Source organism: Lithobates pipiens, unplaced genomic scaffold (genome assembly GCF_037356315.1).
Source record: "Lithobates pipiens isolate NorthernLeopardFrog02 unplaced genomic scaffold, aLitPip1_a1.2 Scaffold_10, whole genome shotgun sequence".
Lineage (NCBI taxonomy): Eukaryota > Metazoa > Chordata > Amphibia > Anura > Ranidae > Lithobates > Lithobates pipiens.
In genome coordinates this window covers 100606781-100630758 of record NW_027507686.1, presented here as the reverse complement: position 1 = coordinate 100630758, position 23978 = coordinate 100606781, and the positions used below count along the sequence as shown (strand labels likewise).

General features: G+C 49.8%; 21 pseudogenes; all 21 read left to right on the top strand.

Moving 5' to 3' along the window:
* The first annotated feature begins 2592 nt into the window (after positions 1-2592).
* On the top strand, positions 2593-2711 carry LOC143956627 (5S ribosomal RNA; annotated as a pseudogene).
* Positions 2712-3380: 669 nt separating this feature from the next.
* Positions 3381-3499, top strand: LOC143954926 (5S ribosomal RNA; annotated as a pseudogene).
* A 565-nt stretch (positions 3500-4064) lies between these two features.
* LOC143943606 (5S ribosomal RNA) lies at positions 4065-4183 on the top strand (annotated as a pseudogene).
* Positions 4184-5157: 974 nt separating this feature from the next.
* Positions 5158-5276, top strand: LOC143948166 (5S ribosomal RNA; annotated as a pseudogene).
* Positions 5277-5376: 100 nt separating this feature from the next.
* Positions 5377-5495, top strand: LOC143955419 (5S ribosomal RNA; annotated as a pseudogene).
* Positions 5496-5816: 321 nt separating this feature from the next.
* On the top strand, positions 5817-5935 carry LOC143946751 (5S ribosomal RNA; annotated as a pseudogene).
* Positions 5936-6035: 100 nt separating this feature from the next.
* Positions 6036-6155, top strand: LOC143946420 (5S ribosomal RNA; annotated as a pseudogene).
* A 98-nt stretch (positions 6156-6253) lies between these two features.
* On the top strand, positions 6254-6372 carry LOC143951427 (5S ribosomal RNA; annotated as a pseudogene).
* A 321-nt stretch (positions 6373-6693) lies between these two features.
* Positions 6694-6812, top strand: LOC143951130 (5S ribosomal RNA; annotated as a pseudogene).
* Positions 6813-6912: 100 nt separating this feature from the next.
* On the top strand, positions 6913-7032 carry LOC143946962 (5S ribosomal RNA; annotated as a pseudogene).
* Positions 7033-7349: 317 nt separating this feature from the next.
* LOC143955411 (5S ribosomal RNA) lies at positions 7350-7468 on the top strand (annotated as a pseudogene).
* A 757-nt stretch (positions 7469-8225) lies between these two features.
* LOC143948155 (5S ribosomal RNA) lies at positions 8226-8344 on the top strand (annotated as a pseudogene).
* A 100-nt stretch (positions 8345-8444) lies between these two features.
* Positions 8445-8563, top strand: LOC143955404 (5S ribosomal RNA; annotated as a pseudogene).
* A 321-nt stretch (positions 8564-8884) lies between these two features.
* Positions 8885-9003, top strand: LOC143946740 (5S ribosomal RNA; annotated as a pseudogene).
* A 100-nt stretch (positions 9004-9103) lies between these two features.
* Positions 9104-9223, top strand: LOC143946409 (5S ribosomal RNA; annotated as a pseudogene).
* A 98-nt stretch (positions 9224-9321) lies between these two features.
* LOC143951416 (5S ribosomal RNA) lies at positions 9322-9440 on the top strand (annotated as a pseudogene).
* A 321-nt stretch (positions 9441-9761) lies between these two features.
* LOC143951119 (5S ribosomal RNA) lies at positions 9762-9880 on the top strand (annotated as a pseudogene).
* A 100-nt stretch (positions 9881-9980) lies between these two features.
* Positions 9981-10100, top strand: LOC143946950 (5S ribosomal RNA; annotated as a pseudogene).
* Positions 10101-10417: 317 nt separating this feature from the next.
* LOC143955397 (5S ribosomal RNA) lies at positions 10418-10536 on the top strand (annotated as a pseudogene).
* A 535-nt stretch (positions 10537-11071) lies between these two features.
* LOC143950112 (5S ribosomal RNA) lies at positions 11072-11190 on the top strand (annotated as a pseudogene).
* A 317-nt stretch (positions 11191-11507) lies between these two features.
* LOC143953660 (5S ribosomal RNA) lies at positions 11508-11626 on the top strand (annotated as a pseudogene).
* Positions 11627-23978: the final 12352 nt, after the last annotated feature.

The window sequence follows — 23978 nt, the reverse complement described above, 5'->3', positions numbered from 1 at the left end:
ATCTGGTGCGCCTAATTCTGGGCAGAAGATCTTCCCCCATTCGGTTGTGCATGAGACTGTTAGGGAAAATGGTCGCCTCCTTCAAGGCCGTTCCATTCGCCCATTTGCACTCAAGGCCTCTGCAAAGATGCATCCTTGCGGCTTGGAACAGGAAGCCCCAGTCCTTGGATCTTCCTATGCGTCTATCCCCAGGGACATGCAAGAGTCTCATCTGGTGGTTACAAACCGAGAATTTGCTGAAAGGCAAAACTTTTCTTCCTCTTCCATGGAAGATTATTACAACAGATGCCAGCCTGACAGGCTGGGGAGCAGTGTTGGAGGAGACGTGCTCGCAGGGGAAATGGTCTGCGATCGAGAAGCTATTGCCCATAAATTTCTTGGAGATCCGGGCAGTTTATATGGCTCTCATAAACTGGTCTTTCAGACTACGGGGTCTCCCTGTTCAGGTTCAGTCTGACAATGCCACAGCAGGTGCCTATATCAATCACCAGGGCGGTACCATGAGTCTGGTTGCGCAAAAAGAGGTGAATCGCATACTTGTCTGGGCAGAAAGGCATGTTCCATGCCTTTCTGAAGTCTTCATTCCAGGAGTGGAAAATTGGCAGGCGGATTTTCTGAGCCACCAGCAGTTGTGCCCAGGAGAATGGGCTCTGCACCCCGACGTGTTTTGGAACATATGTCACAGGTGGGGTACTCCAGACATAGATCTGTTTGCGTCCAGGTTCAACAGAAAACTAGACAAATTCGTGTCAAGGACAAGAGATACACTCGCTCAGGAGTCGGATGCTCTAACAGTTCCCTAGGATCAGTACAATTTGTTTTATGCCTTTCCCCTGTGCCCGCTTCTGTCGCGGTTCCTGGGAAGAGTCAAGAGGGAGACAAAGTCGGTTCTTTTGGTAGCCCGGCTTGGCCCAGGTGACCGTGGTATGCAGAGATCATGAAGTTGGCAGTAGGCAGGCCGTGGATCCTCCCTCTCCGGCCAGATCTGCTCTCACAGGGTCCAATTTACCATCCTGCTTTACACAGTCTGAATTTGATGGTTTAGCTGCTGAGACCCACATTCTGAGAGACCGTGGGCTTTCGGGGCCAGTCCTTTCTACTCTGGTCAATGCCAGAAAGCCGGCCTCCAGGCTTATTTACTACAAAATCTGGAGGGCATATGTTTTCTGGTGTGAACTCAGGGAATGGCATCCTAGAAAGTATGTCATTAGTAGGATCTTGGCCTTCCTCCAGTCAGGCCTAGAAATTAATTTGGCCGTAAGCACTATCAAGGTGCAGATTTCGGCGTTCTCAGTGTTTTTTCAGAAGCCACTGGCATCGCATTCCCTGGTGCGGGCTTTCATCCAGGGGGCTATGCGGATAAGGCCGCCGGCCAAACCTCCGGTATGCCCATGGGATCTGAATTTGGTTCTCTCAGCTTTGCAGGGGCAACCTTTTGAACCTTTGCATCAGCCTTCGTTAGTTCTTTTGACTAAAAAATTGGTTTTCTTGGTAGCCATATCCACGGCTAGAAGAGTGTCAGAACTAGCAGCTCTCTCCAGCAAAGAGCCGTATCTAATTATTCATAAGGACCGGGTGGTAATGCCTCCCAACAGGTCCTTTCTGCCTAAGGTGGTTTCAGGATTCCATTTGAATCAAGATGTAATCCTACCATTACTTTTTCAGGACCAACAGTCCGCAGAAGAAGAATCTTTGCACACTTTGCATGTGGTAAGGGCAATCAGTATCTATCATCAGGCAACTGCTCAGATAAGGAAAACTGATTGCTTATTTATTTTGCCGGAAGGCTCTAGGGAGGGCCAGGCGGCATCAAATTCCACTATCTCAAGGTGGATTAGACAGATTATTTCTCAGGCCTATAGTGTTAAAAGGAAGATCCCTCCTTTTCAAGTGAAAGCGCACTCAACTAGGGCTGTATGTGCTTATTGGGCAGTGCATCACCAGGCCTCCCTGGCTCAGATCTGAAAGGCTGCAACTTGGTCATCAGTCCACACATTCACCAGATTCTATCAGGTGGATGTCAGAGGGCAAGAGGATATCGCCTTTGGGCGCAGTGTACTGCAGGCTGCAGTTTAGGTCCTCCGGTCCTTGGCGGTCTATATATTATGATCTGTGTCTCCCTCCCCTCAATCTGAGCATTGCTTTGGGACATCCCACTATGTAATGAAGCTCCTGTGTCCCGTGATGTATGATCAAGAAAATAGGATTTTTATATACAGCTTACCTGTAAAATCCTTTTCTTGAGAGTACATCACGGGACACAGAGCTCCCGCCCCTCTTGGGTTTTACGTGGTTTCCTATTGCTTTGCTACAAAACTGAGGTGCCTCCCATATGGGAGGGGTTATATAGGGGAGGAATTCTCCTTAATTGGGGGTTAACCAGTGTCCAATCACCAGAGGTGCCTATATAACCCACTATATAATAAAGCTCCTGTGTCCCGTGATGTACTCTCAAGAAAAGGATTTTCCAGGTAAGCTGTACATAAAAATCTTATTTTTTATGTTGTTGGCGTTGACCTGTTTTTTTTCGCTTGTTTCCCAAGATGACCATCTTGGCGTTTGTCAAGAGGGTTGAGAGTGCCCAAAGAAAGTGCCTACGGCCAAATCACAAGTAAAGTGCCCGATCTTGTCTGATCTCGGAGGCTAAGCATTGTCGGGCCTGATTAGTAACTGGATGGGAGATCGACTGGGAATACCAGGTGCCGTAGGCTTCTTTTTATGTTGTTGGCGTTGACATGTTTTTTTTTTTCCCACTTGTTTCCCAAGGTGACCATCTTGGCATTTGTCAAGAGGGCTGAGAGAGCCCAAAGAAATCTCCTACGGCCACATCACTGATCTCAGAGGCTAAGCAGGGTCCGGCCTAAATAGTATATAATTACAGGTGCCATAGGAATCTTTTTATATTGTTGGCTTTGACATGTTTTTTTTCCGCTTGTTTCCCAAGGGGACCATTTTAGCATCTGTCAAGAGTTTTGAGTATGTCCCGAAGCGTTAGCCTAAGGCCACATCACCCTGAAAGCGCCCGATCTCAGAGGCTAAGCAGGGTCAGGGTCAGATGTGAGACCGCCAGGGTCTATGTTGTTGGCGTTGACCTGTTTTTTTTTCACTTGTTTCCCAAGATGACCATCTTGGCATTTGTCAAGAGGGTTGAGAGTGTCTGAATAGAACACCTATGGCCACATCACCCTGAAAGCTCTCATCTGATCTCGGAGGCCTAGCAGTGTACTGCCTGGTTAATACCTGTATGGGAGACCATCTGTGAATACCAGGTCCCGTAGGCTTCTTTTTATGTTGTTGGCATTGACCTGTTTATTTTCGCTTGTTTCCCAAGGTGACCATCTTGGTGTTTAACAAGAGGGTTGAGAGATCCCAAAGAGATCACCTATGGCCTCATCACCCTGAAAGCACCCGATCTCATCTGATCTCAGAGGCTAAGCAGTGTCGGGCCTGGTTAGTACCAGGATGGGAGAACGTCTGGGAATAACAGGTGCCGTAGGCTTCTTTTTATGTTGTTGGCCTTGACCTGTTTTTTTTTTTCACTTGTTTCCCAAGGTGACCATCTTGGCGTTTGTGAAGAGGGTTGAGAGTGCCCGAAGAGATCACCTACGGCCCCATCACCCTGAAAGTGCCCAATCTCATCTGATCTGGGAGGCTAAACAGTGTCGGGCCTGGTTAGTACCTAGCTTCTTTTTATGTTGTTGGCTTTGACCTGTTTTTTTTCGCTTGTTTCTCAAGGCGACCATATTGGCGTTTGTCAAGAGGGTTGGGCATTTCTTGAAGAGAACACTTACGGCCACATAACCCTGAAAGCACCCGATCTCGTCTGATTTCAGAGGCTAAACAGCGTCAGGCCTGGTTAGCACCTGGATGGGAGACTGCCTGGGAAGACCAGGTGCCATAGAAGGATCTGGCCTGGTTAGTGTCTTGATTGGGAGATCGCCTGGGAATACCGGATGCCGTAGGCTTTTTTTTATATTGTTGGCTTTGACCTGCTTTTTTTAGCTTGTTTCCCAAGGTGACCATCTTGGCCTTTGTCAAGAGGCTTCAGAGTGCCCAAAGAGAGTGCCTACGGCCAAATCACCCTGAAAGAGCCCAATCTCATCTGATCTCAGAGGCTAAGCAGCGATGGGCCTGGTTAGTACCTGGATGGGAGATAGCCTGGGAATACCAGGTGCCGTAGGCTTCTCATTATGTTGTCGGCGTTGACCTATTTTTTTTCCCTTGTTTCCCAAGGTGACCATCTTGGCATTTGTCAAGAGGGTTGAGAGCGCACAAAGAAATTGCTTATGGGCACAACACCCTGAAAGCGCCCAATCTCGTCTGGTCTCAGAGGCTAAGCAGGGTTGGGCCTGGTTTGTACCTGGATGGGAGACCGCATGGGTTTTCCAGATGCCGCAGGCTTCTTTTTATGTTGCTGGTGTTGACCTGTTTTTTTTCGCTTGTTTCCCAAAGTGATCATCTTGGCATTTGTCAAGAGGGTTGAGAGTGCCTAAAGAGATCGCTTACAGCCACATCACCCTGCAAGCATCCTATCTCTTCTGATCTCGGAGGTTAAGAAGGGTTGGGCCTAGTTAGTACTTGAATGGGAGACGGGCTTGGAATACCAGGTGCCGTATTCTTCTTTTTATGTTGTTGGCGTTGACCTGTTTTTTTTCGCTTGTTTTCCAGGGTGACTATCTTGGCATTTTTCAAGAGGGATGAGAGTGCCCAAAGAGATTGCCTATGAGCACATCACCCTGAAAGTGCCCAATCTCCTCTGATCTCAGAGGCTAGAAAGGTTCGCGCCTTGTTAATACCTGGATGGGAGACCGCCTGGGAATATTAGGTGTTGTAGGCTTCTTTTTATGTTGTTGGCGTTGACTTGTTTTTTTTGTTTGTTTCCCAAGGTGACCATCTTGGCGTTTGTCAAGAGGGTTGAGCGTGCCTGAAAAAAATCTACTATGGCCGCATCACCCTGAAAGAGCCCAATCTCATTTGATCTCAGAGGCTAAGCAGGGTTGGGACCTGGTTAGTACCTGGGTGGGAGACCGCCTGGGATTTCTCAATGCCATAGGCTTTTTTTTTAAGTTGTTGGCATTGACTTATTTTTTTTTTGCTTGTTTCCCAAGGTGACCATCTTGGCGTTTGTCAAGAGGGTTGAAAGTGCCTGAAGACATTGCCTACGGGCACATCACCCTAAAAGCACCCGATCTCGTTTGATGTTGGAGGCTAAGAAGAGTCGGGCCTTGTTAGTACCTGGATGGGAGACCGCCTGGGAATACCAGGTGTCGTAAGCTTCTTTTAATGTTGTTGGCGTTGACCTGTTTTTATTTCGCTTGTTTCCCAAGGTGACCATCTTGGTGTTTGTCAAGAGGGTTGAGAGTGCCTGAAAAGATTGCCTATGGCCACATCACTCTGAAAGCACCCAATCTCGTCTGATCTTGGAGGCTAAGAAGAGTCAGGCCTGGTTAGTACCTGGATGGGAGACCACCTGGGAATACCAGTTATTGTAGGCTTCTTTTTATGTTGTTGACGTTGATTCGTTTGTTTGTTTTCGCTTGTTTCCTAAGGAGACCATCTTGGCATTTGTCAAGAGGGTTGAGAGTGCCCAAAGAGATCGCTTACAGCAGCAACACCCTGAAAGAGCCCTATCTCTTCTCATCTCGGAGGCTAAGAAGGGTTTGGCCTAGTTAGTACTTGGATAGTAGATGGCGTTGGAATACCAGGTGCCGTATTCTTCTTTTTATGTTGTTGACATTGACCTGTTTTTTTCCGCTTGTATCTCAAGGTGACTATCATGGCATTTGTCAAGAGGGTTGAGAGTGCACAAAGAGATTGCCTATGGGCACATAACCCTGAAAGCGCCCGATCTCCTCTGATCTCAGAGGCTAAACAGGGTTGGGCCTTGCTAGTACCTGGATTGGAGACCACCTGGGAATACTAGGTGCCGTAGGCTTCTTTCTATGTTGTTGGCGTTGACTTGTTTTTGTTTTGTTTGTTTACCAAGTTGACCATCTTGGTGTTTGTCAAGAGGGTTGAGAGTGCCTGAAGAGCTCGCCTATGGCCACATAACCCTGAAAGCACCAGATCTCGTCTGATCTCAGAGGCTAAACAGGGTCTGGGCCTTGTTAATACCCGGATGGCAGACCACCTGGGAAGACTAGGTGCTGTAGACTTCTTCTTATGTTGTTGGCGTTGACTTGTTTTTTTTGTTAGTTTCCCAAGGTGACCATCTTGGCGTTTGTCAAGAGGGTTAAAAGTGCCAGAAGAGATTGCCTACGGGCACATCACCCTGAAAGCACCCGATCTCGTTTGATGTTGGAGGCTAAGAAGAGTCAGGCCTGGTTAGTACCTGGATGGGAGACCACCTGGGAATACCAGTTATTGTAGGCTTCTTTTTATGTTGTTGACGTTGATTCGTTTGTTTTTTTTCGCTTGTTTCCCAAGGAGACCATCTTGGCATTTGTCAAGAGGGTTGAGAGTGCCCAAAGAGATCGCTTACAGCAGCAACACCCTGAAAGAGCCCTATCTCTTCTCATCTCGGAGGCTAAGAAGGGTTGGGCCTAGTTAGTACCTGGATGGGATATGGCGTTGGAATACCAGGTGCCGTATTCTTCTTTTTATGTTGTTGACATTGACCTGTTTTTTTTCGCTTGTATCTCAAGGTGACTATCTTGGCATTTGTCAAGAGGGTTGAGAGTGCACAAAGAGATTGCCTATGGGCACATAACCCTGAAAGCGCCCGATCTCCTCTGATCTCAAAGGCTAAACAGGGTTGGGCCTTGCTAGTACCTGGATTGGAGACCACCTGGGAATACTAGGTGCCGTAGGCTTCTTTCTATGTTGTTGGCGTTGACTTGTTTTTGTTTTGTTTGTTTACCAAGTTGACCATCTTGGTGTTTGTCAAGAGGGTTGAGAGTGCCTGAAGAGCTCGCCTATGGCCACATAACCCTGAAAGCACCAGATCTCGTCTGATCTCAGAGGCTAAACAGGGTCTGGGCCTTGTTAATACCCGGATGGCAGACCACCTGGGAATACTAGGTGCTGTAGACTTCTTCTTATGTTGTTGGCGTTGACTTGTTTTTTTTGTTAGTTTCCCAAGGTGACCATCTTGGCGTTTGTCAAGAGGGTTAAAAGTGCCAGAAGAGATTGCCTACGGGCACATCACCCTGAAAGCACCCGATCTCGTTTGATGTTGGAGGCTAAGAAAAGTCAGGCCTTGTTAGTACCTGGATGGGAGACCGCCTGGGAATTCCAGGTGTCGTAGGCTTCTTTTTATGCTGTTGGCGTTGACCTGTTTTTATTTCGCTTGTTTCCCAAGGTGACAATCTTGGTGTTTGTCAAGAGGGTTGTGAGTGCCTGAAGAGATTGCCTATGGCCACATCACTCTGAAAGCACCCAATCTCGTCTGATCTTGGAGGCTAAGAAGAGTCAGGCCTGGTTAGTACCTGGATGGGAGACCACCTGGGAATACCAGTTATTGTAGGCTTCTTTTTATGTTGTTGGCGTTGATTAGTTTTTTTCGCTTGTTTCCCAAGGTGACCATCTTGGCATTTGTCAAGAGGCTTGAGAGTGCCCAAAGAGATCGCTTACAGCAGCAACACTCTGAAAGAGCCCTATCTCTTCTCATCTCGGAGGCTAAGAAGGGTTGGGCCTAGTTAGTACCTGGATAGGAGATGGCGTTGGAATACCAGGTGCCGTATTCTTCTCTTTATGTTGTTGACATTTACCTGTTTTTTTTCGCTTGTATCTCAAGGTGACTATCTTGGTATTTGTCAAGAGGGTTGAGAGTGCCCAAAGAGATTGCCTATGGGCACAAAACCCTGAAAGCGCCCGATCTCCTCTGATCTCAGAGGCTAAACAGGGTCGGGCCTTGCTAGTACCTGGATTGGAGACCACCTGGGAATACTAGGTGCAGTAGGCTTCTTTTTATGTTGTTGGCGTTGACTTGTTTTTGTTTTGTTTGTTTACCAAGGCGACCATCTTGGCGTTTGTCAAGAGGGTTGAGCGTGCCTGAAAAAAATCTACTATGGCCGCATCACCCTGAAAGAGCCCAATCTCATTTGATCTCAGAGGCTAAGCAGGGTTGGGACCTGGTTAGTACCTGGGTGGGAGACCGCCTGGGATTTCTCAATGCCATAGGCTTTTTTTTTAAGTTGTTGGCATTGACTTATTTTTTTTTTGCTTGTTTCCCAAGGTGACCATCTTGGCGTTTGTCAAGAGGGTTGAAAGTGCCTGAAGACATTGCCTACGGGCACATCACCCTAAAAGCACCCGATCTCGTTTGATGTTGGAGGCTAAGAAGAGTCGGGCCTTGTTAGTACCTGGATGGGAGACCGCCTGGGAATACCAGGTGTCGTAAGCTTCTTTTAATGTTGTTGGCGTTGACCTGTTTTTATTTCGCTTGTTTCCCAAGGTGACCATCTTGGTGTTTGTCAAGAGGGTTGAGAGTGCCTGAAAAGATTGCCTATGGCCACATCACTCTGAAAGCACCCAATCTCGTCTGATCTTGGAGGCTAAGAAGAGTCAGGCCTGGTTAGTACCTGGATGGGAGACCACCTGGGAATACCAGTTATTGTAGGCTTCTTTTTATGTTGTTGACGTTGATTCGTTTGTTTGTTTTCGCTTGTTTCCTAAGGAGACCATCTTGGCATTTGTCAAGAGGGTTGAGAGTGCCCAAAGAGATCGCTTACAGCAGCAACACCCTGAAAGAGCCCTATCTCTTCTCATCTCGGAGGCTAAGAAGGGTTTGGCCTAGTTAGTACTTGGATAGTAGATGGCGTTGGAATACCAGGTGCCGTATTCTTCTTTTTATGTTGTTGACATTGACCTGTTTTTTTCCGCTTGTATCTCAAGGTGACTATCATGGCATTTGTCAAGAGGGTTGAGAGTGCACAAAGAGATTGCCTATGGGCACATAACCCTGAAAGCGCCCGATCTCCTCTGATCTCAGAGGCTAAACAGGGTTGGGCCTTGCTAGTACCTGGATTGGAGACCACCTGGGAATACTAGGTGCCGTAGGCTTCTTTCTATGTTGTTGGCGTTGACTTGTTTTTGTTTTGTTTGTTTACCAAGTTGACCATCTTGGTGTTTGTCAAGAGGGTTGAGAGTGCCTGAAGAGCTCGCCTATGGCCACATAACCCTGAAAGCACCAGATCTCGTCTGATCTCAGAGGCTAAACAGGGTCTGGGCCTTGTTAATACCCGGATGGCAGACCACCTGGGAAGACTAGGTGCTGTAGACTTCTTCTTATGTTGTTGGCGTTGACTTGTTTTTTTTGTTAGTTTCCCAAGGTGACCATCTTGGCGTTTGTCAAGAGGGTTAAAAGTGCCAGAAGAGATTGCCTACGGGCACATCACCCTGAAAGCACCCGATCTCGTTTGATGTTGGAGGCTAAGAAGAGTCAGGCCTGGTTAGTACCTGGATGGGAGACCACCTGGGAATACCAGTTATTGTAGGCTTCTTTTTATGTTGTTGACGTTGATTCGTTTGTTTTTTTTCGCTTGTTTCCCAAGGAGACCATCTTGGCATTTGTCAAGAGGGTTGAGAGTGCCCAAAGAGATCGCTTACAGCAGCAACACCCTGAAAGAGCCCTATCTCTTCTCATCTCGGAGGCTAAGAAGGGTTGGGCCTAGTTAGTACCTGGATGGGATATGGCGTTGGAATACCAGGTGCCGTATTCTTCTTTTTATGTTGTTGACATTGACCTGTTTTTTTTCGCTTGTATCTCAAGGTGACTATCTTGGCATTTGTCAAGAGGGTTGAGAGTGCACAAAGAGATTGCCTATGGGCACATAACCCTGAAAGCGCCCGATCTCCTCTGATCTCAAAGGCTAAACAGGGTTGGGCCTTGCTAGTACCTGGATTGGAGACCACCTGGGAATACTAGGTGCCGTAGGCTTCTTTCTATGTTGTTGGCGTTGACTTGTTTTTGTTTTGTTTGTTTACCAAGTTGACCATCTTGGTGTTTGTCAAGAGGGTTGAGAGTGCCTGAAGAGCTCGCCTATGGCCACATAACCCTGAAAGCACCAGATCTCGTCTGATCTCAGAGGCTAAACAGGGTCTGGGCCTTGTTAATACCCGGATGGCAGACCACCTGGGAATACTAGGTGCTGTAGACTTCTTCTTATGTTGTTGGCGTTGACTTGTTTTTTTTGTTAGTTTCCCAAGGTGACCATCTTGGCGTTTGTCAAGAGGGTTAAAAGTGCCAGAAGAGATTGCCTACGGGCACATCACCCTGAAAGCACCCGATCTCGTTTGATGTTGGAGGCTAAGAAAAGTCAGGCCTTGTTAGTACCTGGATGGGAGACCGCCTGGGAATTCCAGGTGTCGTAGGCTTCTTTTTATGCTGTTGGCGTTGACCTGTTTTTATTTCGCTTGTTTCCCAAGGTGACCATCTTGGTGTTTGTCAAGAGGGTTGTGAGTGCCTGAAGAGATTGCCTATGGCCACATCACTCTGAAAGCACCCAATCTCGTCTGATCTTGGAGGCTAAGAAGAGTCAGGCCTGGTTAGTACCTGGATGGGAGACCACCTGGGAATACCAGTTATTGTAGGCTTCTTTTTATGTTGTTGGCGTTGATTAGTTTTTTTCGCTTGTTTCCCAAGGTGACCATCTTGGCATTTGTCAAGAGGCTTGAGAGTGCCCAAAGAGATCGCTTACAGCAGCAACACTCTGAAAGAGCCCTATCTCTTCTCATCTCGGAGGCTAAGAAGGGTTGGGCCTAGTTAGTACCTGGATAGGAGATGGCGTTGGAATACCAGGTGCCGTATTCTTCTCTTTATGTTGTTGACATTTACCTGTTTTTTTTCGCTTGTATCTCAAGGTGACTATCTTGGTATTTGTCAAGAGGGTTGAGAGTGCCCAAAGAGATTGCCTATGGGCACAAAACCCTGAAAGCGCCCGATCTCCTCTGATCTCAGAGGCTAAACAGGGTCGGGCCTTGCTAGTACCTGGATTGGAGACCACCTGGGAATACTAGGTGCAGTAGGCTTCTTTTTATGTTGTTGGCGTTGACTTGTTTTTGTTTTGTTTGTTTACCAAGGCGACCATCTTGGTGTTTGGCAAGAGGGTTGAGAGTGCCTGAAGAGCTCGCCTATGGCCACATAACCCTGAAAGAACCAGATCTCGTCTGATCTCAGAGACTAAACAGGGTCGGGCCTTGTTAATACCCGGATGGGAGGCCACCTGGGAATACTAGGTGCTGTAGACTTCTTCTTATGTTGTTGGCGTTGACTTGTTTTTTTTTGTTTGTTTCCCAAGGTGACCATCTTGGCGTTAGTCAAGAGGGTTGAGAGTGCCTGAAGAAATCTCCTATGGCCACATCACCCTGAAAGAGCCCAATATCATCTGATCTCAGAGGCTAAGCAGGGTTGGGACCAGTTTAGTACCTGGATGGGAGACCGCCTGGGATTTCCAGATGCCGTAGTCTTCTTTTTATGTTGTTGCCGTTGACCTATTTTTTCCCGCTTGTTCCCAAGGTGACCATCTTGGCGTTTGTCAAGAGAGTTGAGAGTGCTTGAAGATATTGGCTACGGCCACATCACCCTGAATCTGTTCCCTCTCATCTGATCTTGGAGGCTAAGCAGGGTCGGGCCTGGTTAATGCCTGGATGGGAGACCACCTGGGAATACCAGGTGTCGTAGGCTTCTTTTTATTTTTTCAAATATAATTTTTTCTCCAAACAGGGGAAGGCGGTCCCCCGAGTACATAATGCAACAGAAAAATACAAAGCAAAAAGCAGCTGAACAATACTTGATACTGGTATATTTGCAACTGTGAGTCTGCCTTCCATCAATCATAATGATTCGAGGCACGGATAAAGTACTGTACCAAGATCCAGGGTCACACAAACCCCAGGTCCCTCCGGCATAATCCATCCAGAGGGGGGTGTGGGGCCGTCATTGCCAATTTTCCACTTTTTCCAAAAGAGGGGGTGAGAGATAGGGGAGGAAGGCATAAAAGAGAAGGGGTGAAAGATCAGGAAAGAAGAAAATGGGACGAGACACGATGGCAGCCACTGCCCAAGGGGCCAGTCAAGGAAAGCTCAGAGCACTAAGGCGATAGCAGGCGACATCCTTCCAGCGAGAATATAAAGGTATTCCAGATGTCCCAGGTTTGTTTGAAATGTAATGAAAGGGGGGGGAACATTTTTTCCAATAGAGAGGGATGCAGGATTTTGCCACATTTATCACATGCTGTAAAATTGATTTTTTGTACTTCTTAATGGGAATCTGTGAATGGTGCAAGAGAAAGAATGCAGCCTCTTCCGGGATGGAGAAGTCTGTGAATTTTTGTGTTATGCATCGGATCTCTGTCCAGAAGTCCACCAAGCTGGGGCAGGACCAAAAAATGTGGAGCGACGTGCCCTCTTCTTCTCCACACCTCCAGCATATGTTCGAGGAAGAGGGGAAACATTTATGCAGCTTTGATGGTGTCAAATACCACCTGGTGAGAAGTTTAAAATTCGTCTCCTGTATCTTCGTGCACAGCGAGGTTTTGAGAGCCAAAGTGATAATGCGTTGTCTCTGTGCTGGGGAAAACGAGCAATTAAGGTCTTTTTCCCAGTTGGACAGACAGGTTAAGTGTGGGTGATCTGTTTGAGAGAGAATGTGGGCCAAAGGGCCTTCGCTCCTGCATAGAGTCTCAAACTCCATCTGAGGGCGGGCGAAAGTTTGAGGATTGGGAATGGAATGGAGAAAATTATGTCATTGCGCGCTCTCCAAAAAGGCTGTTGGAAAAGCCCTGTCGGATCTCTTAGGGTTGAAAAAGAAGGCCATTTTCCATCAATGGCGAATTTAGACGCATGGTCTAGGTTGGAATTTCTAAGTGGGTCCCCGGTTCAAAGTTCGGATGGCCACATATAGGGAATAAGGGGGAAGTCAAAGACGTGAGTGTGTTTTGGGTAGCGATCAGGTGACTGACTTTCAACGAAGCCCCTATAGTGGGATGTGACGTCAATTCTGTGGGTAAATCCTTATAGCACCACATGGCGCTTCTTAGCGGAATTCGGGAGTGAGATTGTTCTAGTTGCACCCAGAGCTTAGAAAGTTTGTTTCGATGCCAGTCCAATACACGCCCCAGATGGGAGGCCAGGTAGTAGCGTCGCAAGTCAGGGAGAACCAACCCTCCCTGTTGTTTAGACAATGTCAGCTGTGACCGCTTAAGTCTGGGATTTTTCTGGGCCCAGTTAAATTGAGTGAGCAGGGATTGAGCTTGCTTAAAAAATGGGACTGGAATCTGGATCGGGAGAGCTTGGAAAAGATAGGTAAATTTAGGGCGTATGTTCATTTTAATGAGATTGCATCTCCTGAACCAGGAATGGAGGCCAGAATGCCACCCGTGAAGCAAACTGCAGATCTTACTGACAAGGGGTGGGAGGAAGTTCAACATAAACGTACGCGCGATGTCCGGTGGAATGTAAGTACCTAATATGGGTCCATTTAAAATGAAAATTGGACTGCAAGTCTAGTAACGTTTGCGGGGGGACTGCAACCCCCATGGCCTCTGATTTCAAGAAGTATCCCGTATATCTGGAATTCCCGAAGGAGATTTGGCAAGGAAACTCTGGGATTCGTCAGCGAGAACAGCATGTCATACGCGTAGGCAGATACCTTGCACTCAAAAGTACCCGTTATGTCTGAGTTTTGTCGAATTGTGGAGAGAAAGGGTTCCAATGACAATGCGAATAATAGGGGTGACAGGGGGCAAACCTGTCTGGTCCCATTCCTGATGTCAAGGGGAGATGAGAGCACCCCATTCGCTTTGACTTGAGCTGAAGGGCGTGAGTATATCTTACTTATCCATGCCAGCATCCGTTCACTCAGACCTATATGGCGAAGGACCGAGAACATGAATGTCCATTTGACCCGATCAAAAGCCTTCTCGGCATCAGTACTCACGAAAAGACAAGGGGTCCCAGATGACTTTACTTTATGGACCAGGGTAAGCACCCTAATGGTGTTGTCCCTATCTTCCCTGGTGGGAATAAAACCTAACTGGTCAATCTGTATAAGGGACTGCAAGTGCTGTGCCAATCACGTGGCGAGGATTTTAGAGAATAGTTTTAGGACCGAATTTAGGAGGGAAATGGGTCTGTAGCTCCCACATAGGCCCGGGTCTTTGCCCACCTTAGGTATCAACGAGATGTGGGCTCTAAGGGTATCCTCAGGAAAATCCCCATTCGAGCTCAGAGTATTAAATAAATTCACCAAGCGCGGGCCGAGAATAGGGAGGAAGGTCTTATAGTATTGTGCGGTATATCCGTCAGGGCCCGGAGGCTTACCCACCTTCGGAGGTCCCACGGCCGTCTGGAGTTCTTCCAGTGTAATCGGGTCCTCCAAGTACTCCCGTGATTCCGATGAGAGGGTTGGTAGACCAGAAACGGTTACATATCTGTCTATATTGTCCTGTCCAGACCCTGAATCGGGCAGGTTGTAGAGATCAGAGTAAAATTTTTCAAAGACTTCGGCTATTTGGGTTGGGGTAGAGGCCCTCTGGCCATTCTCATCTCTCAACTGTGGTATGTAAGAGGCAGATTTCAACTCCTTTACCGACCTGGCTAAGATTTTTCCACATTTGTCCCCTGACTCCTACGTCAGTTTACGACAAAACTGGAGTGCCGCTTTCGCTTTATAATGGAGTAGGTCAGTAATCTAGGTATGGAGTGTCCCCAATTCAATCTCTAAGGTCCATGAGGGGGCATGTTTATGTTTCGCTTCCACAGAGGCAAGTTCACGAAACAGATTAGCAAGCTGTTCCTTCCGTGTTCGTTTGATGCGCGCCCCATGCCTGATAAGTACCCTGCAGAATACTGACTTATGAGCCTCCCAAATTATCCCCGAGTCGCAGTCCTGCGTTTAGTTTTCTTGGAAATAAAAGTCCAATTCCCTGGTCACATCTGCTAAAACTTCCGGTATCTGGAGGAGGCTTTCATTAAGGTGCCAGAAGAGAGACCAAGGTGAGGGGTTCCTAGAGAGGGTGTAGGTAAGGGCTACAGGAGCGTGGTCAGACCAAGTAATATGGCCGATGGAGAAAGAGCTCACCAAGTGCAGTTGGTCATGTGGAATCAAGAAGAAGTCTATCCTAAAGTATGATTTGTGAGGGGAAGAGCAAAAAGAGTAGTCCCTTTCCCCAGAGTGTTGCAGACGCCAGACATCAACTAATTGGTCATTCAGTAAACACTTAGTAATCCGCTTTCTAGAGGAAATGAGGAGCGAGGAGCAAGAGGCAGAAGTGTCAACCCACCTAATATAAACTGGCCCTCCCGAAAGTCACATAATCTGTGCAGGGTAGTTCTGAGGAACGTGTCTTGGTGATCATTGGGAGCGTACACAGTGGCAAATGTAAAAAGGAGCTCTCCAATGTGGCCCCTAAGAAAAAGATATCGACCCCCAGGGTCCCCCAGAGAATCCTGGAGAACCCAGGGGAGCCTGCTAGAGATCAGAATGGAGACTCCCATGGTCTTAGAGGAGGGGTTAGTAGAATGGTAGACCTTAGGGAAGGATCTCGACCATAGAAAGGGGAGGCTAGTATTATTAAAATGTGTTTCTTGCATAAAGGCCACATCAGTACGGGAAGTCTTCAGTTCTCACAGGAGGATCAGCCGTTTTTCAGGGGAATTCAGTCCCTTAACGTTTAGAGAGGTGACCTTGACTGAGTCTGCCATCGCTCCTCAGGGAGGGGGAGGTGGACGTCAGAGAAAAGCAAAGAAAGTTGAACCAAGGTAGGTATTGGATAGGAAATGGATGGCGGGAACTAAGGAGGAGAAAGGAAGGCCAAATGAAAGGAAAGGTAAGGGGAAAAAGAGGCCGGGCACCTCAACCCCAGGGGGAGAGAGAAATTAAGGGTTGTCTGCACTCAACAGTACAGGAAGGGTATACTAAAACAGCACAATTATGCTATAGCGCTTACCAGATGTACACTGGGTTTAAAGCGCCGTCCTACTTGGGTTGGTGGGTAGACAGGTCAGAGAGGGAGCCCCCGGATCCCAGTCCCCCCAGTCCTGGCAGTGGTAAATGTCACGTCTGATACCGGTATGCAAATAAAAGACAATCAGTAACATCATAGAACCAAAAAACAATAGTATAATCAAAACCGAGGTAGAGCATATAACTATCAGCACTGAGGGGTCTCCTCGGCTCGCCCTAAACGTAGGCATGCATGAGGGAGCCCGTCACAACAGAAAAGGCATCACAGAATGGGATCCACCACCCCCCGTCTGATACCCCAAAAGTACACATGCAGCCCCCGAACAAATGCATTTCTCCCTTTGGCAGATTGTCCTCTCCTTACCCCCTCTCCCCCGTCCACACCCCAGGGGATAAGGGGGAGGGAAGGGGGGAAAAAGGGAGGAAGGGGCAAAAGGGGGAGGGAAATGGGGGAGGGAAGGGGGAAAGGAGGGAGGGAAGGGAAGGAGGGAAGGGGGGGAAGGGTGGAGGGAAGGAGGGGCATCTAGGGAGAGGGGACAAACATACGGAAATGTCAAGTCCTTTAGCGCACTCACACCAGCAGCCACCCGGACCCCATAAATTTCAATTCCTCCCCTCCATGGTCACCACATCAAGATGAAAGAGGAGCAGCCCTGGTCGGTGCATGGAAAATCCGTCAGGCAAGGGGCTGGGGCCACCATCCCTCCATCCAATGGGAGACTTCACCCGAGCAGCAGTCCTGGGGCCCGCCAATTAGTGTCTCTCCTGCATCCCCATTGGGGGCTGTGTAGAGCATCCAGAGGGAGGCTGGGACCGCCCAAACAGTAAGGGGTAAATCCTCCAGGGGGGTCCAGAGTCAAACTGGAGGGAAGCAGTGTCTCGTACCAATAGGCTCAATAAATAAGTCATCCAGGGTGTCCCCAAAAGCTGCAGAAGGCAATGTCGGCAAAGAGTAGGTGGGGGCCAGAGGGGGGGGAAGAGGGGCGCAACCAGGGGGAGGGGACACATATGCGGGAATGTCAAGGCCTTCCAGTACAGCGCACTAGGTATCACTCAGACCCCCCAAAGTGCAACTCCCCCCTCTAAGGTCAAGATTCCAGAAGGGAAGATGAGCGGAACTGGTCTGTACATGAAAGAACCTGCTGCCAAGGGGTTGGGGCCATCATCCCTTCCTCCAATGGGAGATGCCACTGGCATGACAGCCCCATGTCCTGTCAAGTGGTGCCCCTCCGACAATGTCGTCGGGGTATATGTGGAGCATCCAGGGGGAGGCAGGGACCACCCAAACAGTGAGGGGTAAAGCCTCCTCCAGGAGGATAGCGCTGTCTTGTACAGTTAGTTAATTAGACAAGTCATCCAGTATGTTCCTGTGAGCAGCGGAAGGAAAGGTCGGTAAGGATTATGAATGGGTGGGGGCCAGGGAGTGCATAAAACTGCCACCAGATGACCGGGGCAGAGCGGGAAAGGGGATGAAAGGTGGTAGGTGGGGGGGTGAGGAGTGTCCCTCATATTACTCACGTCGGCCATTCCTTGAATCTGAGCGCTCTGCATACCCAGGACGTTCTTCTGTATAATCTAGCCTATCTGTATACATTAGCCTGTCTTTTGTACACATTAGCCTCTCTGTATCAACTAGCAGGTCCTCTGTATACACTAGTCCGTATGTATACACTAGACAGGCTTGGTTACACAGACTTGCTAGTGTATACAGATGTACTAGTGTATACAGAGGACCGGCTAGTATATATAGACAAGCTAGTGTATACAGATAGACTAAATTATACAGAAGAACGTCCTGGGTATGCAGAGATGGAGGCTAGGGTATACAGAGAGAGAGAGGCTAGAGTATGCTAGTGTATACAGATGAACTAGGGTATACAGAAGACTGGCTAGTTTATATAGAGAGGCTAATGTGTGCAAAAGAAAGGCTAGTGTATACAAATAGGCTAGATTATAGAGAAGAACGCCCTGGGTATGCAGAGATGGAGGCTAGGGTATACAGAGAGCGAGGCTGGGTTACACAGAGAGGGTGGTTTATGCAGACTTGCTAGTGTATACAGACGGACTAGTGTATATAGAGAGGCTTGGGTATACAGAGAGCTAATGTATAAAGAGAAGCTAGTGTATACAAAAGACATCCAAGGGTATACAGAGGGGGGCGTGTCCGGATGTGAAAGGCGACGGACGTCTAAGTGGAGAACTCCTGACATCCTGAACTCAATCCTTCTCAATCCTTCTTTTTCAAAGCCCTAAAACGGCCGGAGGCCCTACCTCCTTGCTCTGCTCCGTGGCCTGCTGCAGTCCGTGGCTCCATTGGGCGGATTCTGACCCGCAATCGGCTGGGAGCCTGCGTGCTAGTGGCAGCCGCCATCTTCCAGGCCTGTGCTCTGCAAGCAGCTCCTTTCCTGGACCAGCGGTGCGGTAAGGGACCCCCCCTTGTCCTCCAGCCAGCTTCCCTGCACCTCCGGTGGGGCCTCGTGGCCTGCGGGACCCCCAGTGCCGCCCGTCAAGGCCGCGGCCTGGTGTGGCCTAGTGCGGCCTAGTAGAGCCTCCAGCCTACCGGATTTTCCTACACCACCGGCCGCCGGACAGCGGCCGGCGTCGGTTGCTGGGACACGATCGCTGCCACCCTGCCAACCCTCCATCCTCCTGCTCCAACCGCTGTTTTGCTGGGCCTAGTCTTGGGCCCTGCACCCGGTCCGGCGGCCATCTTGGTACAACCGGCTGCGGCCTGGAATCCACCCCTAGCCTCCTGGACACCCTGGGCCTGTTCTCAGCTTCTTAGCCTCCCTCAGTGCCATAACCCCTCTGCAGCCCGTGCTTTGGCCCTCCTGCACAGCGCTCTGTGGCTCCGGCCGGACACTTGGCGGCCATCTTGCTACACCCGGGGGATCTCCTGCCTCCTCTGCACTTGCTCCGGACTCCTTCTAAGGACACCCTGGCCTGCCCGCAGTGCTGGGCATCAGCCTCCACTTCCAGACCTTTTGTGGCCTTCCTCCCTGACTCCGGTGCCACGTGCAGTGTCCATCTTGCTCCACCCAGCCGTACTGTGCACAATCCTGATCCCCCTGACTCCTCCCCTTGTAGCTCACTGCCACCAGAGCTGCCCCCCCGGCTGGACTGCCGCCCGCAACATCTACAACTGAGGCTCCGCCCCCCTTTTTTTTGGATTCACCAGGACATTGTCCGCACTGCCAGCCTTGCACGTAGCAGCCATATTACTACGCCATAATACCAACTGCTGGCCCTCCTGTCTCCACAGTCCCCATCTCTTGCTTTGCTCCGGCTACAGAGATCTGCTGCCGGTCGAGAGCCCTATGATGCCTTCAAAGAAGCCTCCAAAGACTGTGCAACAGCCCAGGACACCGGCTGCAGCCCCATCCCCCCGCGGGGACCCCGCCTTACTCCAGAAACTGCAGGCCTTGTTGGTTGACATGGAGGACGGTCCCCCGGCTGACATTCCCACGCCCTCCTCACCCCAGCCTCCCACAGGTGACACCAACATGATCTTAGCAGCAATCGAAAGCAGCAGGACATCTCTATTGGTACGGATCGATCACCTGGCAGAGGAGTGCAACCTTATCCGCAACGATCTGGATAAAATACGGGGGCGTCTCTCGGAATCTGAACACCGTATCTCGGAGGTGGAGGATCGAACGGGACAACATGCCGACCAACTCACCGACCTACACAACACGATTAAAGCTTTAGTGGCGAAGTCAGATGATGCCGAAAACCGAATGCGTCGTAACAATGTTCGGGTCCTGGGCCTTCCTGAAGGATCGGAGGGAGACCACCCGGCAGACTTTGCAGAAACCTTCTTCAAAGATCTACTTGGTCTGACCGATATCCCCCCTACGTATGTGGCAGAACGTGCTCATCGGGTTCCGATGGGTCGACCTATCTCGGGTGCACCCCCACGTGCCTTCCTGGTGCGTTTCCTCAACTACCGTGATCGAGATCGCATACTCGCTGAGGCCAGGAAGCACCCGAATCTGCAATATGGTAATGCACGCATCATGCTGTTCCCCGATTTCTCCCCGGATCTACAGAGAAGACGACAGACCTTCACTGATGTTCGGCGCAGACTACGAGACCGCAACATTAAATATGGAATGCTCTATCCTAGTCGCCTGCGGGTCCAGCACGAGGGCACTGTCAAATTTTTCGACACGCCGGCCGAGGCGGATGCCTGGCTTACTGGGCTGTGCTGAGGTGGCGTGTATTACTCCATCGTGGGGGCCCGGGGGTTGTCTGGGGCTCACTGGGGGAAGGCAATGAACATGAATGGACACACTGAACTCTTATGTTATTTCAGGCCCAAGTATCGGCCCATCATCCTTACATGTCTGCGAACTCCTATGTTGAGTGAGCTATCCACACGGAACTTTACAAGATAAGTTGTTGCTCCCCCCCCTTCTGGCTTGTCTCGGTGACGATTGTAGCTGTGCCTGGGATATACCTCTCCATCCCGGCTGGAATACACCGTGGAAGCTATATTTCCCCCTTGTTTTGGGGGGGTTTTGTATTTTGTTTTCTGTTCCCCTTCTTCTCCCTTTTTTTTTGTTCTCTAAGTCGCACTCGAGGTACTCGGGTTAGCACGGAGTGTTGCTGCTAACCTGCAGCGGACTTCCCCCTGGAGGACTTTTACACGTTCTTACACGCGGCATTGCACTGTTGCCGTGCACAGTTTAAGGGGTTAAATTGTTATTTTTTGGGTATAGGCCCGATCTGATCGCTCCCCAGTTTCCAGGGATGCCACCAGATATGGGCAGGGTTGACCCCTGGCGGTCACCAAGGGTACTTTTGTTTTTTGTCTATGTATTTACTTTTTTGTTTGTATGGTTAATGTTTGGTCATGACTCTTTCTACAATGGGCTCTCTGGGTCTAGGCGGCTCTTGGTACATGATATTAACACCCATGGGCGTCTCCTTGCAATATTAACGGAACCATCTGATGGCCACACGTGACATGTCCTCTTTTAATATCCTATCCTGGAATGTCCGGGAGCTCAATTCTAAATTTAAAAGAGCAGTTCTGTTTAAATATCTTAAATTGCACTCCCCCCATATGATACTGCTCCAGGAGACACACCTCATGGGCAGCAAACTGTTGGCACTAAAGAAGCCGTGGATCCAGAGAGCCTTTCATGCCTCCTATTCTACCTATGCCAGGGGGGTCTCAGTGCTGATCAGCAAATCCTTTCCCTGTGCAGTGGAGCAGATTCACACCGACTCTCAGGGCAAATACGTGATAGTAGTTTTCACAGTTTGGGGTACGAGATATATTGTGGTAAATGTATACCTGCCTCCTCCCTTTTCAGCATCCACCTTATACACTATCCTGGAAAAGGTTACTCCATACTGCCCCGCTAGGCTGCTACTTATGGGCGATTTTAACGCTATTCTAGCCCCAGACTTATACAGGCCGGTCCCCCCCAAACAATGATCCTCAGACCTACCCAATTGGGCACAGGCCATGGGAGTGACGGAGGTCTGGAGGTGGAAACACCCCTCGACTAGGGCCTACTCCTGCTTTTCCACCACCTATAAAACGTCCTCACGCATCGACTTAGCTTTTGCCAATCCAGCCATGCTATCATACGTGCTAGACGCCACGTATTTGCCCAGCGGGCTGTCGGACCACTGCCCCCTCCTCCTTAATGTCCGCTCCCCCACTTCCCGAACCTCAGCCCTTTGGCGCCTGGGAACCCACTGGCTCTCCCACGCCGATTTGACCAACACTATCCCGCCCGCCTTGCCGAATACTGGCAAATTAATGCAGGGTCCTCCTCCCCAGGGGTTACTTGGGACGCATTCAAGGCCTTCAGTAGAGGTCATTATATTTCCTCCATAGCTGGGATCCGTAGAGAGCAAGCTGCCACCACGACTGAGCTACAGAGCAAGGTAGATACCCAGACTGAGGCCTACACAGCTGACCCCACCGACTCTAGTTTTGAAGCCCTTAATGCGGCGAAACGAGAATTACACCTCCACCTCACAGAGCTTACCAGACTGGATCTTTACCGCAATAAGCAAAGATTTTTCGAGCAGGGGGACCGGAACGGTCGCCTCCTGGCAATGTTAGCTCAACACGACCTGCCCATGACGGTGATACTAGGGTGTGGTGTCCCCTTCGGGTGAATCGGTCTCCTCTCTCCCAGACATATTGGACGCATTTCGGCAATACTATGGTTCCCTTTATACCTCTGTGCTTCCCTCGGATCTCATGCCACAGGACCTGGCGCCTTGGCTGGACCCCCTGGCACTCGGCTGGCTCTCGGACGCCGAGAGAGAAAATTTGGTGAAGCCCATTACCCGGAGGAGGTACAGAGGGCAATTTGCTCCTTTCCTGCAGGAAAATCCCCGGGTCCAGATGGTCTCCCTATGGAGTTCTACAAAACCCACGGGGCCCTTCTTGCCCCCCAGCTGGCCCAGCTCTATACTCACTGTCTGGCAGAGGGCACCCTTCCCACCTCCATGAGCCATGCACACATAATACTAATCCATAAAGCCCCTAAGGACCCCACATCCTGCGCCTCATATAGGCCTATCGCCCTCCTAAATGCAGACTTCAAAATCCTTACCAAATTGCTCACTACGAGACTACAACCCCTACTGCCATCTGTGATAGAGACGGACCAGACCGGTTTTATGCCTAATAGAGCCACTGACATCAACTTAAGACTCCTGTTTACCAACATCCATGCACAACACTTCAATGAGGGTTCCCGGGTGGTGGCCTCCCTGGACATAGAGAAGGCCTTCGACACTGTGGAGTGGCCTTTTCTGTGGGAAGTCCTCCGTAGAATGGGGTTCCCCTTGGTATTTATTGCGTGGTTACAGACGCTCTACCAGCACCCCACATCAGCCATTAAGCTGGGGGGGGTCTCTCACGGTCCTTCCCTCTGTCCAGGGGCACGAGACAGGGCTGCCCTCTTTCTCCGGCCCTGTTCGCCATCGCAATGGAACCCCTGGCGGAGGCCTTACGTACCTCCCTGCACATTAGGGGCCTGCGTGTTGGCTGGCTGGAGGAGAGGGTCACCCTGTATGCGGGCGACCTCCTTCTCTTCCTTAACGACGCAGACTCCTCTCTCAGAGGGGCATTACAAATTCTGAACTCATTCTCCACGATCACGGGCCTTAAGGTTAACTGGTCAAAATCACTTCTGTTCCCTATAGACCCAGCAGCCAGTGACACCGCCCCCCCCCCCGATATACCTCTACAGTGGGTGGAGAGCTTCAAGTACCTTGGGGTGGTGGTCTCGAGGCAGGCTTCGGACTTCTTACCTCTGAATCTATCCCCAGTGGTTCAGGAGACACAGCTGGTTACTGCGGCTTGGTGGCTCACTCCTGATAGGACGAACCCTGCCACCTTGGTTGAGGCGGCGGTGGTGAAGTCACTGGAAGCGCTGAAATTTTTACTGTATCGTGGCCCAAAAGCAACATACCCGCTGACCCCCTCCATGCGCACCACGTTGCGTGCATGGGGGGCAGGACTTAAACTTGAAAAATACCCTGCCAATGCACTTTCTCCAGCTGCCCCCTTGTGGTTGAACCCCACCCTAGAGCAGTTTTACAAACTACCTGAACCCCATGCTTGGACTAAGTTTAACGTTAAAACAGCGGACCAAATAATTTCCGACCAATCGCTGGCCCCATTCCCCAAGTTGATTTCTGACTTCAACGTCCCGCAGAGCTATTTTTTTAGATATCTACAACTCTCCCATGCCTTCAGATGCCAGTTCTCCGGGTCTCCCCCCCAGGTTGTCCAGTCCGGACCTCCTCACGTCCAGATGTGAAAATAAGCCCACCTCGAAACTTTACTCCCATTTGATAACGACCTCCCTCCCTACCTTGGGAAAACTCAGAGACAAATGGGTGCGTGACATTCCCACCTTTGATAATGATGATTGGGATGACATGTGGGACTTCCCTTTCAGATCCCTGGTCTCCCTGAGAGACCGGCTAATACAGTTTAAGATGGTCCACCGAGCATATTTCACCCCATATAGATTGCACAAAATGAACCCCGCTTCCCCCCCGGGGTGTTGGCGTTGTGGGACAATAC